This window comes from Eubalaena glacialis, chromosome 2 (genome assembly GCF_028564815.1).
Source record: "Eubalaena glacialis isolate mEubGla1 chromosome 2, mEubGla1.1.hap2.+ XY, whole genome shotgun sequence".
NCBI lineage: Eukaryota > Metazoa > Chordata > Mammalia > Artiodactyla > Balaenidae > Eubalaena > Eubalaena glacialis.
Window position 1 is genome coordinate 145,151,056 of NC_083717.1, and position 17,906 is coordinate 145,168,961.

Consider the following 17,906-nt stretch of genomic DNA (forward strand, 5'->3'; position numbering starts at 1 on the left):
CAGCAATCAGAGTAGTCTGACTCATGGAGACCGATGGTGCTGACTATTTGATCACGGTGTTCCTAGAAGTGAAATGTATGGGAAGCTTACTAAATTCTTACTTGGTCTGTATAAGCAAAAGAGTTGTAGCTCAAGTGAACAAAAATGATAAAAACAGAGTCATAGTCTTTAACTCAGTTCCCAGACTTGAGCCAGTTTACAGAACCAGAACCCCTTGTATGAAAGGAAATCTGGCTCCCCTTGAGGAAGGACACTGCCAAAAATGCATACTGTTAATCTCTCTCCCAGACTTCCCCAAAGGGATCTACGGCCTTTCACCAGGATAACTGTGCACTGGGGAAAAGGAAATGATCAGGCTTTGGGGGGATTACTGGACACTGGCTCTGAACTGACGCTAATTCCAGGAGACTCAAAACATCGCTGCGGTCCAGTCAAGAGTAGGGGCTTATGGAGGTCAGGAGGTGGTCAATGGAGTTTCAGCTCTGATCTGTCTCACAGTGGGCCCAGTGGGTCCTCAAATGCATCATGTGGGTATTTCCCCAGTGCTGGAAATCATAAGTGGAATACCCGTACTCAGCAACTAGCAGAATCCCCACGCAGGTTTCCTGACCTGTAGAATGAGGGCAATTATGGGGGAAAGGCCAAGTGGAAGCCACTAAAACTGTCTCTATGTAGGGAAATAGTAAACCAAAAGCAATACTGAATTCCTGGAAGGACTGAAGGATTACTGCCACCATCAAGGACTTGAAAGATGCAGGGGTGGTGATCCCCACCACATACCATTCAACTCACCTATTTGGCCTGTGTAGAAGACAGACGGATCTCGGAGAATAACAGGGCATTGTTGTAAGGTTAACCTGGTGGTGACTCCAATAACAGTTGCTATACCAGATGTGGTTTCATTGCTTGAGCAAATTAACACATCCCCTGGTCCCTGCTATGCAGCTGTTGATCTGGCAATGTCTTTTTCTCCATCTCTATTAGAAAGACCACCAGAAGCAGATGACTTTCAGCTGGCAAGGCCAGAAATACACCTTCACTGTCCTACTTCAGGAGTATCAACTCTCCAGCCCTATATTATAATTTAGTTCACAGGGACCTTGATCATCTTTCCCTTCTACAAGATATCACACTGGTCCATTACACTGATGACACCATGCTGATTGGACCTAGGGAAAAGAAGTAGCAACTACTCTATACTTATTGGTAAGACATTTGTGTGTCAGAAGGAGGAAATAAATCTGACAAAAATCCGGAGAACTGCCTCAGAAAAATTTCTAGGGATCCAGTGATATGGTATATGTCAAGATATCCCTTTTAACGTGAAGTTTAAGTTGTTGCATCTGGCCCCTTTACAACCAAAAAAGAGGTACAACACCTAGTGGGCCTCTTTGGATTTTGGAGACAATATATTCTTCATTTGGGTGTATTACTGTGGCCCATTTACTGAGGGACCCAAAGAGCTGCTAATTTTGAGTAGGGTCCATACCAGGAGAAGGCTCTGTAGCAGGTCCAGGCTGCCATGCCAGCTGCTCTGCCACTTGGACCATACGATCCAGCAGATCCAATGGATCTTGCAGTGGCAGTGGCAGACAGGGATGCAGTTTGTAGCATTTGGCCGGCCCCTATAGGTGAAGCACAGTGTAGGTCCTTAGAATTTTGGAACAAAGCCCTGCCATCCTCTGTGGATAACTGCTCTCCTTTTAAGAAACAGCGTTTGGCCTGCTACAGGGCCTTAGGAGAGACTGAATGCTTAACCATAGGCCACCAAAATTATCATGCAACCTGAGCTGCCCATCATGAACTAAGTGTTACCTGACCACCGTGCCATAAAGTTGAGGATGTACAATAGCCCTCCATCATCAAATGGAAGTGGTAGATATGAGATCAGACCCAAGCAGGTCCTGAAGGCACAAATAAGTTATATGAAGAAGTGGTCCAAATGCCCATGTTCCCCACTCCTTCTATACCACCTTCTCTCTCCCAGCCTGCACCTATGGCCTCATGTGGAGTTCCCTACAATCAGTTGACAGAGGAAGAGAAGACTTGCGCCTGGTGTATAGATAGTTCTGTATGATATGCAGGCACCACCCTAAAGTGGACAGCTGCAGCACTATTGCCCCTTTCTGGGACATCCTTGAAGGGATGTGGTGAAGGAAATCCTCCCAGTGGGCAGAACTTTGAGCAGTGTACCTGGTTGTTCATTTTGCTTAAGGAGAAATGACCAGCTATGCAATTATATACCAATTCGTGGGCTGTGGCCAATTGTTTGGCTAGATGGTCAGGGACCTGGAAGGAACATAATTTGAAAATTGGTGATGATGAAGTCTGGGAGAGGTATGTGGATAGACCTATCAGAATGGGTGAAGAAGGTGAAGGTATCTGTGTCCCATATGAATGCTCACCAAAGAGTGGTCTAAGCAGAGAAGGATTTTAATAATCAAGTGGATAAGATGACCAACTTATTCTGTGGATACTGACCAGCCTCCTTCCCCAGTTACCTCTGTCATCATCCAAAGGGCTCATGAACAAAGTGGCCATGGTGGCGGATGGAGCTTATGCATGGGCTCAGCAACATGGACTTCCCCTCACCAAGGCAGACCTGGCTGCAGCCAGTGCCAAGTGCCCAATCGGCCAACAGCAGAGACCAACACTGAGTCCTGGACATGGCACCCTTCCCCAGGGTGGCAGGTTGATTACGTTGGACCTCTTCCATCATGGAAGGGGCAAGGTTTTCTTGTTATTGGATTAAACATATATTTTGGGTGCAGATCTGCCTACCCTACATGCAATGCTTCTGCCAAAACTACCATCCATGGGCTTACAGAATGCCTTTTCCACCATCATGGTATTTCACACAGCATTGCTTCTAATCAAGGAACTCACTTCACAGCAAATGAAGTGTAGCAATGGGCACGTGCTCATGGATTTCACTGGTTTTACCATTTTCCCCACCATCCTGAAGCAGCTGACTTGATAGAACGATAGCATGACCTTTCAAAGATTCAGTTACAACACAGCTGGGTGCCAATACTTTGCAGGACTGAGGCAAGGTTCTCCAGGAGGTTGTATATGCTCTGACTCAGTGTCCAATATACGGTGCTGTTTCGCCCATAGCCAATATTCATGAGTCCAGGAATAAAGGGCTGGAAATGGGAGTGGCACCACTCACTATTACCCCTAGTAACTCTCTAGCAAAAAATTTGCTTCCTGTTCCTCATGGTCTTGTAATCTGTTGGCCTAGAGGTCTCAGTTCTAAGGGGAGAAATGCTTCTTCCAGGAGACAATGATCATTCCATTGAACTAAAAGTTTAGACTGCTGCCTAGTCACTTTGGGCTCTTCATGCCTCTGAATCAAAGGCAAAGAAGGGAGTTACTACACGGGCTGCAGTGATTTGTCCTGACTACTAAGGAGAAATCTGATTGCTACTCCACAATGAAGGAAGGAAGACTGTGCCAAGAATATAAGAGATCCCTTAGGGCAAATCTTACTGCTGAACTGAGGAGTGGGGAACGGTAACAGAGAACATGAAAATGCCACAGAGCTCTGGTACTGAAATTCTGCAGTTTTTTGTCTTCATTAAACATTTCCCTGCTTGCTGTAAGTTTTTAAACCTAGATTCTAAAGTTCTGAAAAAGATGATTCTGACAGTTTTTGCCAGCTTATTCATTGCTTCTGAGAGGGACAAACAGAGCCTGGGAGTTCCCTACTGCACAATATTCCAGTCTGGCAAATTTTTACAAGTTTTTTTTTATTTATCCATTTATTTATTTACTAGCCATAAATTGAGCTCCTGGCATTGTTTTATATTACATATTTTAGTCTCTTATAAAGTCAGCATTAGGCATCAGTGTTATTTGGCTTTCTCAATAGAAGTCTGAGATCTAGAATAAGAGATGAGATATTCCAGTCCTATGCTTAGATGATAAACCAGAGATAGAATACTATGCTCTGTATTGGGGATCATACTTTCCAAGAAAGATACACAAACTGGACAAGCAGAAAGGTGAAATGAGATTGAAACCATGCAATGTAAGAAATGGTTGAGGTGCTGATGGGTAGAAATGTTTGAATTGTTACCTGTAACCCCTAGGGTTATAGTTACTACTAATGAGAGAAGATTTCAGGGAAGTAAGTTGTCTTAATACAATGAAGAACTTCCTAGAAGTCAACACTGTTCAAAGAAGGAATAGCTATTTAGAGATGCATACACAGGTGGTAAAACCATAAAGTATAACAAGATAATGTCACAAAGTTAGAATAGTGGTTATGTACAAGAGTGAAGGGTATTAGGGTATGGGCTTCTAGGATGCTAGCAAGTTCTATTTCTGAATACCAGTTATATAGTTGGTCACTTTATAAATACTTTAAATTTTACACTACATTTGTGTCTTTATGTATGACATATCTCACAAAAGTTAAGAAAAAAAAAAAGGTAATGGATACATGTGATGGGGTTTTAAAATGGTCACAAATTCTTTTTTTTCTCTGGCCACGCAGCACTGCATCTTAGTTCCCCAACCAGGGATTGAACCCGTGCCCCCTGTAATGGAAGCACAGAGTCTTAACCACTGGACCACCAGGGAAGTCCTGGCCACAAATTCTTTCACACCCATAGAGTAGGTTCTGTTCTCTCCACACCTTTGAATCTAGGCTGGCCTGTGACTGCTTTAACTAATAAAGCACAGCAGACAGAAGTGATGTTATGCTATTTCTGTCTCTAGCCTTTAAGAGGACTGGTAGCTTCCAACTTGGTCTCTTGAAGCCTGAGTCGCTATGTAAGAAATCTCACAACCTGCCACAGAGAGGCCTTACGACTACATGGAGAGGGAGATGGGCCTGACTGAATGCAGTTTTACAGCCAAGCCTGCCAAGGTACCAGGCATGTGAATTAAGGCATCTTGGACCCTCCAGATTAGATCAGCCATCAGCTGAATACCACCAAGTGACCACAATCAATATCACCTGGAGCAGAAGAATAGTCCAGCAGAGCTTTGCCCAAATTCCTGACACTCAAAATAATGAGATATAAAATAGTTGTTATTTCAAACAAGTAAGCTTTGGAGTAGTTTGTTGTTCACTGTCTTAGTTCCTTCAGCCTGCTATAACAAAAGTACCATAGTCTGGGTGGCTTAAACGAGGAACACTTTATTCTCACAATTCTGGAGACTGGGAAGTCCACGATCAGGATGCCCACAGATGTGATGTCTGGTGAAGACCTGCTTCCTGGTTCATAGACAGCTGTCTTCTTGCTGTGACCTCACGTGGTGGAAGGGGCAAAGGTGCTCTCTAGGGTTTCTTTTATAAGGGCGCTTAATCCCATTCATGAGGACTCCACCTTCATGACCTAATCACCTCCCAAAGACACCACATCCAAATACTATCACATTGGGGATTGGTTTCAACATATGGAATTTTGAGGGGGCACAAATATTTGATCTATAGTATACCCTATAGATAACACAAACAATAGGCAAATTTAAGCAAAAAAAAAGTTTTAAAAAGAAAGTGTTCTAATATTAATAGTAAAGCAAAGTAGAGTCAAGAACAAAAATGCATTGTTTTGGAGAGAGCAAGCATTATTTTTTAATCAGGGATGTGTGTACTCCAAAGATAAAAGAGTCCTAAACAGTGATGTCATTATTTATATGTCTTTGGAATGGGTGAGACCCTTCAAAGCAAAACACCAAAAGCAGAAACCATAAAGAATAAGGTTTAGTAAGTTTGAAAACATAAAACTTTAAAGTTGCTGTATGTCTAAAATATTCCACCATTAACAAAATTAAAGGCTTAAAAAAAAAGTATGGTCAACTGCATGATATATTGAACTTCTTTCATGGATGTTGTAGGAAATTGTAAAGTATAACCAAGTATTGGGTGGATGGTTAAATTATGTATTCAGTAATGGTGTCGAGTAAATGCCAAACAAAGTGCATTTGTAACAGTGGCCTTCTGAAAACCATGCTTTAACCCAGGAGAGAGTTTTTGGTATTGGATATTTCAGGCATTCAGGCAGGCTAATGAATTAGATATACTCTGCAGGGATCATGAGAACTTAAGTCACCTTACGTGGCCCATTTTTAAATGACTGTTGCCCCTACCTCCCACTAGACCTGAAGCTCTACAAAGGCAATGGCTTGGACTATATTATTTCTGATTATCTAGTATCAACTTAGGATTTCGTAAATATTTGGCACATAACTTTTTTTAAATGGATAGATGAATAAATGAATGGATGGATGGATAGATGAATAGATGATGAATTGCTAAAATATTATGCTTTAAAGAAACACACACACACGAAAAAGATTGAGCCTGAAAACTTGCTGAACATGAAAAGTTCAAAAAAAAAAGTACAAGCATTTTAAAGAAGACAGTTACTGGAATGATTCCTTTCTGATCTCACAAGCTTTTTCAGGTACAGACTAACCTTGTATCTGTTTTCTATTGCTGCTGTAACAAATTACCACAAATTGAGTGGCTTAAGCAACACAAATGTATTATCTTACAACTCTGAAGGTCAGAAGTCCCAAATAGGTCAGCATGGATGCAGTTGTTCTGGAAGCTCTAGGGAAGAATCTGTTTCCTTGCCTTTTCCAGCTTCCAGAGGCTGTTAACATTCCTTGATTGGCAACCCTGCATGGCTCCAATCTCTGCTTCCAGGCCACATCTCCTTCTCTGACCCTCTTGCCTCCCTCCTATAAGGATCCTTGTAATTACATTGGGCCCAATGGGATAATCCAGGATAATCTCCCCATCTCAAGATTCTTAATTTACTCACATTTGTAAAATCCCTCTCACCTCCTAAGGTAACCTATCAACAGGTTCTAGGTATTAGGAAGTTCACTTCTTTGTAGGGGAGGGGCATTATCCTGCCTACCACGCCTCAGTTCCGCAAAGCTGAGAAGTTCTCCCAGAGGGTGGAAAACACCAAAGGTGGGTAGGAATCCCAGGGCTTAACAAAGGTGGCTACTCAAATGCAGTCCTTACATCCACCGCTAAGTCATTCTGGGTCAAATTCAGGGATCTATTTAGTGAAAAACAAATGAGACATGTCAGAAGTATTTTGCTTCCCATTTTTTGGGTGAAGTGGGGTAAAGATTTAAAAAGTAAAAAAGCATCTCTATATGTTAATATTTAGTGAAAATGCACTCATTTGGAGGTGACTTTTACTTTCTTGAAAGATTGTCCTGAATAATTGGAAAATGACTTATTCCACATAGTTGTAGAGGGCAGACCCAGAATCAACCAGGGGGAAGAAGTCTGTGCAACTCAAATGGAATGAGTCACCTAAAAAAAAATTGAATACAATTAGTTTTATGAAAAGCTTACTACATTGTCCCCTTTCCTCTTCATTTTAGAAGTTGTGAAAGTCTGTGTTCAGAGCCTTTAAATGCCCAATAGATTATCAGATTAATTTTAAGACTGATGTGAATGCTTGATCAATTTCCACTGCCCCTAAAAGGCCTAAATTTAAAAAGGAATCCTCTAAGACAGCGGTCCCCAACCTTTTTGGCACCAGGGACCGGTTTCGAGGAAGATAATTTTTCCACGGACCGGGGTGGGGGGCGAGTGTGTGGCGGGATGGTTCAGGCGGTAATGCGAGTGATGGGGAGCGATGGGGGGCAGCAGATGAAGCTTCGCTCGCTCACCCGCCGCTCACCTCCTGCTGTGCGGCCGGGTTCCTAACAGGCTGCGGACCGCTACCGGTCCGCGGTCCGGGGGTTGGGGACCCCTGCTCTAAGACAGTTCTTTCATAAAGATGAAATTACTACCGCAGACCACCAAAAATTTCTGGCAATTTTAAAGATTCTCTTCGCTCATACCTTATTTACTTATTTCTTTTAAAAGCGAGATAAAGATAACACTTGCTTTACGTAGCTCAGTGGAGGGCTCTCAGGCGTTGCTCTCATCAACTGAGTTCCAGACCCAAACCCACCCAATGCTCGAATTGCCTGCACTTCAATTCCACCTCTAACGTTAGCTGTTGGCAATTCGAGAACCAAGGGGAGCGACAGGCTGACGGCATTCTGCCACGCTGCCCCGTTACCTCGGCTTTCACAGGGACGCCTGGGCTCCCCTCAGGTTGCTTCTTCCCCTACAAGGAGGGAGTATCCGGGTTCCCCGTCGGAAGGTCAGCCCTATCTGTAAATGGGCAGAATGTAAGGATTCGGATAAAAGCCAGATCTTCCGCCAGCAACAGCTAAAGGCAAAAACCTTGACAGGAGAGTGGTGAATGAAGGTGACAGGAGGTGGGGAGGGAAGGTCCGGGTTAGGTAAGGGAAATGGCGATAACAAAGTAGCAAACTGGACAGCCGTGGGAAGAACTTAGGAAATCTGGCCTCGGAGGTGAACTTTTTGCACTGATGCCGGGCAGCCATTTTCTCCAACAGGTTGTCAGAAAACGAGCATCCCCTGCTGGCTTCGAGGGTGATAACAGCTTTTTGCAAAGACGTTTTGACGATTCTCCAGTAGGGGTCAGCGATGAGGTGGCTACAACTACCCGGGTATCCAACTTACCCGGTGAGCCTTAACTGTAAAGTAACGTAAAATAGGAGACAAGCTTAAAACAGTGGGAAGAGAGAGCCAGTAATAAAGACCAGTTATATCTCGTCAACTTTTAATGCACACATTAGTGAACTACTGAACTCGTAAAAAGTATGAATCTGGAAAAAGGCAAACATTTGTTATTTGTTTAGGGGAAATACACGGATTTAGAAGATACAGGATTTCCTTAAATGAGGGAGGGGCAAACAAAAGAGACGGGGTCTCGCTATGTTGCCCAGGCTGGAGTGCAGTGGCTATTCACAGGCGCGATCCCACTACTGATCAGCACGGGAGTTTTGACCTGCTCCGTTTCCGACCTGGGCCGGTTCACCCCTCCTTAGGCAACCTGGTGGTCCCCCGCTCCCGGGAGGTCACCATATTGATGCCGAACTTAGTGCGGACACCCGATCGGCATAGCGCACTACAGCCCAGAACTCCTGGGCTCAAGCGATCCTCCTGCCTCAGCCTCCCGAGTAGCTGGGACTACAGGCGCGCGCCACCGCGCCCGGCGATGAGAACTACGGCAACGAGATACTAGAGGTTGTGGCGTGGTGACGTCACCTGGGGGCGGGGCGAGGCCGAGGCCGTAGCGGGGTAAGACACGCCCAACGCAAGGTGGCCTCGAGGCTGATGACCGTGTGATGTCATCGGGGCGGGGTTGTCATCCTACCTTGGTGGTTTGCGAGCAAGGAACAAGCTACTTTCCCTGTTCCGGCCTCGGCTTCGGGTGTTTTGCTTGGAACACTGGTCGGTTTGCGCTTAATGGTCGTAGGCGTTGCATCCGGACACGCAGCGAGCACAAAAGGAAAGGCAATACCTTGGTCCCTCAGCATTGCCTTTCTTCAGCAGGCCTTAAATACGTGCTGCATGTTGGGGGGACGTTATTCACGAGGGAACCGAACCATCTGTCCCTAAATCTCCCATTGTCCACAGCAAGCATTTAGGAGGTGCCTTCGCTGTACGAAGGAGTGTAACCCACAGTAGCGGAGGTTGGGGTCCACAAAAGTGCTGGAGGCCAGCTCAGTTTTCACTGTTGGAACGAAGGGGACGTGCGGGAGCCGTCTGTTTTCGCTGTCCCCACGTGTTCGTTGCCCATTACTGTTGGGGGAAAAAAATCTAGTATCTGAGTAGACTGTGCAAAAATTACGATTTGGCAGCCTGAAGTCTTTTTGAAACAAGACTAGGTTAGGAAGGCATAAAGGGGAAGAAGGAAAGAGAATTTCCAGCCATGGTAGATCTGCAATCAGCTGACCTTTTCTGTCTCCTACCGGCAATGTTTTCCATCCCCCTTCTCTCTTAGAAACTGGTCCAAACTTCCCCCTCAACCTCCTCTGTTGCAGCAAGTAACTCTGCTCCCTCCTTTATGTTGATAGATAAATTAAAGGTCATCAGAAAAAACTCAACTCCCTGTTACTCTGCCCTTCTCTAAAATTCATCTTTACATCTTCAAGGGAGGGCAACTCTTTGTTGTCTCTTCCTATCTTAGACCCAGTAGGTCGAAATTCCTCCATCAATCATTTCCACACCCATCTTCTCTTTCTCTCCCTCTCTCTCTCTCTCTCTCTCTTATATAAAGAGATTCTGAGCTTTCTTTCAACTCTTCTTTGACCTTGTCTCTCTTTCCAAATAAAATCTGTTGTTTTCATAATGGCACTTCCTGAAAGCATGTTCTACAATTACTACATTCACTTCCTAACATTCTATCTTCAGACCACAGCCCACCAACCCACTGAAATTATTCTAAAGCTACCATATCTAAGCCTCCTAATTGGCAGTTCTAAGGGACTCTTTCAGCCCCCTCCCCCCCGGCCCAACTGTGACCACTACCTCCTCCCCGAAGGTTTCTTCTCCCTGGTTCTTGTTAACAGCCTCTGCTGGGTCCTTGAAAGCTCTGCTGATCTTTCTGCCCACTGTTTAAATATTGTTCTTTGTAGTTCCTTCGTAAACCTTCTGTGTAGTCTTGCCATGCTCTTCATGAGTGACCTCATCAATTCTCAAGGCTCTCAAAACTATAGCTCCAATGTGATGCTCTTTCCAGAGCTCCAGATCTGTGTTTCAAGCTGCCTACTAGGTGTCACACTGAAATTATTCAAAACTTCAAATTCAACATGTGCAAACAAAATTGATCATCTTCTGATCCCTTCCTCCAAATGGTGTCTAACCGTTCCTGTATTCTCACTCTCCACCAATACATTTAGTTGGTCACTTCAGAACTCTCTGAGTCATTCTTCACCACTGTTTGATTCATTTAACACCAGATATTTATTTATTGTCTATCCAATGACGGGCAGTGTGCTAGGCGATGGAGATGTAGTGGTGAAGAAAAGGGACACAGTGGGGCGACAGAGAACAACATAGAGAAAAAAAAAGTAATTACAAGTTGTGTTAAGTGCCGCAAAGGAAATGAAGTGCTGAGATAAAAACAATAATGGCAGGAAAAGGGAAAGGGACCTACTTTAGAGAAAGCAGTCATGTAAGCAGATAGGGTAGGGGGTCCCTAGAGAAAGAGAACCAGGCATGGCTTTCTTGACATAAGAGAAGCCATTTTTGATCTAAGCCATTTTGTGATCCAAGCCTGGCCACGATGCTTATCCTTGAACAAGTCTCTAATGAATGATCTTAAGGGAAAAAAAGAATGAAGGAACAAGTGTCTGTTATCAGGCAAGAGAAGTAACAATAGCAAAGATAATATATGATTTATAAAGACTCCCAGTTCTGTTTCAGTGGTAAAGATTAGCCTGAAGTGCTCAACTACCAGATCAACTGGAACCTAAAGGATGCTGATGTTGACCTTTTCAGACCCTCATTACTTCAATCAACTAAAGCTTAGACTCTGTCTACCTTTGCCCCAATTCTATGCTGAACTCTCCTCTGCCCAAGCCCGTTCATGATTATGCATTTATCCTTAGCTTAAAATTTCCCCAATTTTGCAGTTCCGGGGGTGGGGGACACACTGCTTTGGGAAAGATCCCTGGTGTTCTCCTTACTTTCTGCAGGTAATTAATTCTTCCTCTCCCAATCTTTGGCTTGGTTGTGTGTTTTGGCTCAACACCCACCAAGATGGCAACCGAGTTTTTGGGTAACAGCCAGATAAGCCTCCTTGAGGAGGCATCATTTAAACTGGGAGCTGAAGAATGGGGGATCAGTTAAGGTACTTCAATTGCAAGCAATAAGGACTGTCTGTAAACTGAAGTAAGCAAACTCCTCTTAAGAAGGAATTAATTGGAAAGAAATGGGAGTGTGAAATAAAATTCATATTTTATGGCAAGACAAGAAAAATTTAAACATGAAAAATTCTTCTCTGCCCTTTGGCCTCTTCTCTCTCCCGCCACTGTGCATAGTGTATCTGCATCATGCATTGACCAAACCTTCCCCATCAGCAGGAATACCTGCCCAACCATAAGCAGCAACATTCTCCTAGCATCAACAAGACTCCTTAAAAGATAACATTCCTTCTTGCTCTTGTAAGGGGTCACCTGACCTACCACGATGACATTTAGATCTGGATTATGTAAACTGTCAATAATACGTCATTTGATGTACAGCCTCTGTCTCGAAAAAAAACTTATATAACTGTGCTTTTACTTCTAATGGATAGAACAGTTCTCAGAGCTTTCTGACATGCTCTTCCTGGGTTATAATCCTCAAATTTGGTTTCATAAAACTTTCCAATTCTTTCTTAGCTCGACTGATTAATTTTTTGTTGACAAGAGAAATGTGGCAGACTGATAGTTGTCCCCCCAAATCTGTTTTTCCCTTTTACTAATAAATTTTTAGTTGGGCACATGAAGCCCAGGTTAAAGACCACATTTCCCAGTTTCTCTTACAACCAAGTGTGGTCAAGTTCTCACCAACAGAATATGCGTGAAAGTAATATGTGCCACTTCTGCTTCACTTGCTTAAAAGATAAATCAGTTGTCCTCCAGTTCTGCTCTTTTGCCCTTCCCCAGAGCTAGATGGCGCCAATGCAAACCCCTATCAGTGCCCAAGCTTTAACCATGCAAATGAGGAAAATATCCTAGGGTATGGTAGAGCATTAAGAGGAAAGAAACCAGGGTCCATGGATAACTTAATGGAGCTGAACCACCCTGCCAGCCTGGGCCACTTCTACCTCCAGACTGTTACGTGAGAAATAAGCTCCTGTAACCAAGCAAGATCCTATCGGGCCTTCCCAGGACAGACCCTCCCCCCGCCCCCCCACCATGTCCTCTGCCTGCCTCTTGTTTGTAGAAAAACTTTAGCCTCCTAGGCCATCCCCAAGGACCAAATAATAAATTTAATCAGAGAAGTGAGAAAATGCAAAAACAAAGGAAAACAGTCAAGCAGACAAAATAATAATAGTTTAGCTATTAAATAAAGTCAAGGACCTTTAGTTCCTCCTCAAGGGCTAGAGATAATATTCTGAGCCCTATCCTTTGAGCTGTTTTGCAGATACTGAAATCCCCACCAGGTGGAAGAAGTTAACTGTATGCTGCCCACAAGAACATAGACCCCAGATGGCTGGGATCAGAAGGTTGATGATGGTGACTCCTGATTACCTCACCACCAACCAATCAGAAGAATGTCCATGAGCTGATCACACACCCTGCAACACTCTTGCTCACCCTGTCTTTAAAAACCTTTCCCTGAAAGCCACTGGAGAGTTTGGGCCTTTTTAGCATTAGCTGCCTAGACTCTTTGCTTGGTGCCTGCAATAAACACCACACTTTCTTTCACCACAACCCAATGTCAATACATTGGCTTTACTGCACTTGGTTGAGTGGACCCAAGTTTGGTTTGGTAATGCTGCTATTTCAGTTAAATCACTATATTTGGGGTCTCTATTATTGCAGCATACTCTGTACTCTGATTTAGGGAAGCTCACAGAGGAAAACCCTGGCTAACCAAAACTCAGAAAGGGCAGGAACTGAAAGAGTTCCAGGCATCTCCAGGACACCCCAATGGGATGAATCAGCCTCAACCTCCTGTAAGGAGACTGATTTTCTATTTTGAGTCCTGTATCCTCCTACAATCTCTTTTTATATTCATATCCATTTTTTCATTATAATTATGTTGTAAATAAAACTTCTATGTTCTGCTTTTCAAATTTGTCACTATACTTTTAGTGGCAGTATAAGTTTCTCAATTTGACATAAAATTTATGATTTAAATTAAACCACTGTCAGTTACACTAACCACCACTTCATCATTCTATATTTTTCACCTGTATTGTTTTATGAAATAGTGATGTGCATAATATCCAGTGCTAAGTTAATTATGCACAAGCTTGAATCAGTGCTTGCTTTTTTTATGTTCTGTCACTTTTCTTCCGGCTTTATTGAGGTATGATTTTCAAATAAAATTGTAAGATATTTAAAGTGTACAATGTAATGAATTGTGTATATTGTGAAAGGATTCCCGCCATCAATTTAATTAACACATCCATCACCTCACATGTTTACTTTTTTTGGTGAGAACATTTAAGTTGTACTCTCTTAGCAAATTTCAATTATACAACACAATGTTATCAACTATAATCACCATTTTATACTTTAGATCCTCCGACCTTATTCATCGCATAACTGAATGTTTTCACTCTTTTACCAACCTCTCCCTATTTCTGCCACTCACCTGCCCCTGGCAACCATTTTCTATTCTCTGTTTCTATGAGTTCAACTTTTTTTTTTTTTTTTAATTCCACATATAAATGCGACCACACAGTATTTTTCTTTCTCTGGCTTATTTCACTTAGCATAATGCTCTCCAGTGTCATCCATGTCACAAATGACAGGATTTCCTTCTTTTTAAAGGCTGAATAATATTCCAGTGTGTGTGTGTGTTTTCTTGATCCATTCATCTGTTAGTGGACACTTCGGTTGTTTCCATACCCTGTTTATTGTGAATAATGCTGTAATGAACATGGGAATACAGATGTCTCTTCCAGGTGATGATTTGTTTCCTTTGGATATACACCCTGAAGTGGAATTGCTGGATCATGTGGTAATTCTACTCTGACTTTCTTGAGACACCTCCATACTGTTTTCCAGAGTAGCTGAACCAGTTTACATCCCCACCAACGGTGCACAAGGTTTCCCTTTTCTCCACATCCCCGCCAGCTTTTATCTAGGTTTTTTACTTTTTAACAGTGCAGAAAACAAGGTTATGGTCTGGCTGTCTGGGGTTTTGCTTTTTCAAAACATAAACCTAGTGACAGTTAATTTTGAGGCACTAAATGTTGGAATAGATTCTGCATTCATTCCAAATGGTTATGTCTCAATCTGTCTACGGAACTCCACTCATGGAGCTCAAGCCACTTATAAATTAGTCCTTCAGGGGAACGTTAAACGAGAAAGAGCATGGGCTCTGACGCAGAGGCTTTCTGCCCCGGCCGGGGGAGAAGACTTGTGGGCAAGCGGGGTCCGGGCTTGCAGCCTCAGCAACTATCAGGCAGGGCCTCACAGCCCGGAGAGAACACCTGAGGAGGAGATCCGACGCGGCCGAAGAAAAGAAGGCGGAAAGACCACCAACCAACGACGGAAAGAACGCGCCCAGGGGACTGCCGCCGGCGCTGACGCCCAGGCAAGCCCCTCCCACTACTGAGGAATGGGAGAGGAGCCTGGGCGGGAGAGCGCCACGGGAGCGGGGAAGGCGGGGCCTCCCAGTGGGAAGGCGGGACCACCGGGAGAGAGAGAGGCGGAACCACCAGGGGAGGAGAGGAGAGGCGACGGGGGCCTGGGGAAGGTAGGGACACCGGGGTGGCGGGTGGAGGGGAAGGGGGCGAGAGGCGGGGCCACCAGGGGAAGGAGAGGCGGGGCTTTTCGAGGACCGAGAGGCAGGACCGGCAGGGGAAGAGAGGGGAACCGCCAGGGTGCGAGGCGGACAAGGTACCAACTGAGACGTCGGTCCCTTGGATCTCAGTCCAGTCCTGGGCTGCGTCCTCCCAAAGAAGGCTCCCGGGCCCCGCCCTGTGGCAGATTTGTTCGCGGGCCCCTTACGGCCGCGGGATCCTTTGCTGCTGCGGGCAGGATTTTCATTATGATAGGTTATTTGCATTTCACAGACATGCCCCTGTGGGCTGACCCTGATTCTATTACATTTAATAAACGAACCATGGATTAACGAGAATTAACGCTTTGACGTAATAAACATTACGTCTTGGCCACACTCTGCTTAGAGGAAAAGCCTTTAATATAGTTAATACACAATATCTCACAATATCTGTCGTCGACCCAGAAACTCATTTCTTGTGGCAGGTTTTCAAATATCAGAATAAATCATGACAGTGGACACAGTTACTTATACGGTGTCACGCTGCTAGACCTATAAATATAAGTTAAACTTGTGGGGTCATTTTCCTCAATTTGAATATGTTTTGACTTTCAACCGACAGTTCTGCTGAAGTGTTTTAATGTTTAAGATCTTAGTAGAACTCCATTATAGCATGGCTATTTGTTACATTGATTCTGATCTGACGTGGAATAAATCACGTCCCCAAACCAAAACTTAATACATAAAAATCCCGATATTTAACAAACTTTATCGCAGCTATCGATTCTATCTCTTTACACCAGTGTGACAAAAGCTTTCTGCTGTATTTAATTTATTCGTTTTTAAAGTATTAGAATGAATTAGAATGTTTCATTTTCATCAGATAAAGTTTGAAAGAGTGCTTCCTTTGTTTGAGAACCCTGAAGACTTAGCCTAATGTCACACCCTGCCAGAATAATTGGCAAATTGATTTGCTTTTTTGTAAATTTCAAGTCTCAAGGTTAATTACTTATCGAGGTTAATATATTTGAACAGCCTGGCTTTTGGTAGAAAAACAAATACTTTCAACTGCATACAGCTTATACTGACTAAGGTGAGAGAGGATCAAGATAACATTCTTTGTTTAAATTATTCATTCACGCATCCAACAATTAACCATTGAGCACCTGCTATGTGCTAGGTGTCCTGAAGTGTCAACTATTATTTAATATTGGGGATAAAGGTTAGCTTTGAGAATAAAAGTGTAAACAGAGAATCAAGGAAGTTGCTTGACATGATACAAATAGTCTAAGATATAGGTTTATGTCTATTCACCTCGGACCCTGAGGAAAGGGCATAATTTCTAAGAGAAGAATGATTGGAAAAGTTATGATCTTGCATGACTGCTGGCCTCTGGGTGTGACTAATATAAAAATCCTAGGGCTTTCCCTATGTAGAGGTGGTGAGGAGGGTAAAATCTTCCCCTTGAATCAGTGGAAGATCACTGAGGCTTTCTGAGGTTCAAATGGCAACGAACTTTCACTTTTATCTTGGAGGGGGAAATTTTAAACTTTTTGAGTGTGGTTTAGACAACTTCCTATTACTTGTTGAGATTTTATGATGTGATGGTTGAATATATAGCACCATGGTGCTTGCTAGGGGATGCTTTATAAATACATTATGTTATCAGAAGTCACATTGTTAATAATTAAATCATATTGTGTTACACCAAGTTTTCTGTGTATGGCAATTTATGATCAAAGTGATTTGTAGTTTCCGCAGGGGTTGCTTTTAGGGCTAATGCGCCCTGAAAGTAGCCCTATTTATACATAGAGTACTGAAGGCACAGGCTGCTTGTGCCTGTTCAAATGAACCCCCTTGCTGTACAATGGCAGAACTCTAATTCATTTTGTGGCCCAGCTCATTTCCCAAGGGGCCATGGCCTGGCATGTGGCAAGAAATGAAGAAAGACAAAACCACTACATATTAGTTGCAATATTCTGTAAAAGGAGACAATCTATAGTCACCATGTTGTATGGATAAACAATATTACATATTACAAAAAGGGTATTTATATAATCAAAACAAATGTATACAAATGATGAGTTATTATTTATTATTAAAACGAATATTAGTGCTCTTGTACAGTAATATAATAATAATATAAACTAGAAGAGTGATTTATCCTTTGTGATAAAAAATTTATTAAACTTGTAAGCCCCTTTATGCTTTCATTCATTCATTCTTTCCTCTGTCATTAATCATTAAGGAAATGCAATCAAAACCACGATGAGATACCACTTCACACCTACTAGGATCGCTGTAATTTAAAAAAAAAAAACTGGATGATAACAAGTGTTGGCGAGAATGTGGGGAGCTCTTGTACATTGTTGGTGGGAATGAAAAATGGTGCTGTGAAAAATGGTTTGGCAGTTCTTCAAAAAGTTAAACATACAATTACTATACGGTCTAGTGATTCCACCCCTAGGTATATACCCAAAAGAATTGAAAACAAGAAGTCAGTTACGTGTATATGGATGTTTGTTGCAGCATTATTCACAACAGCCAAAACGTGGAAACAACCCAAGTGTCCCAATAGAAGACTGGGTGAACAAAATGTGGTATTATGGAA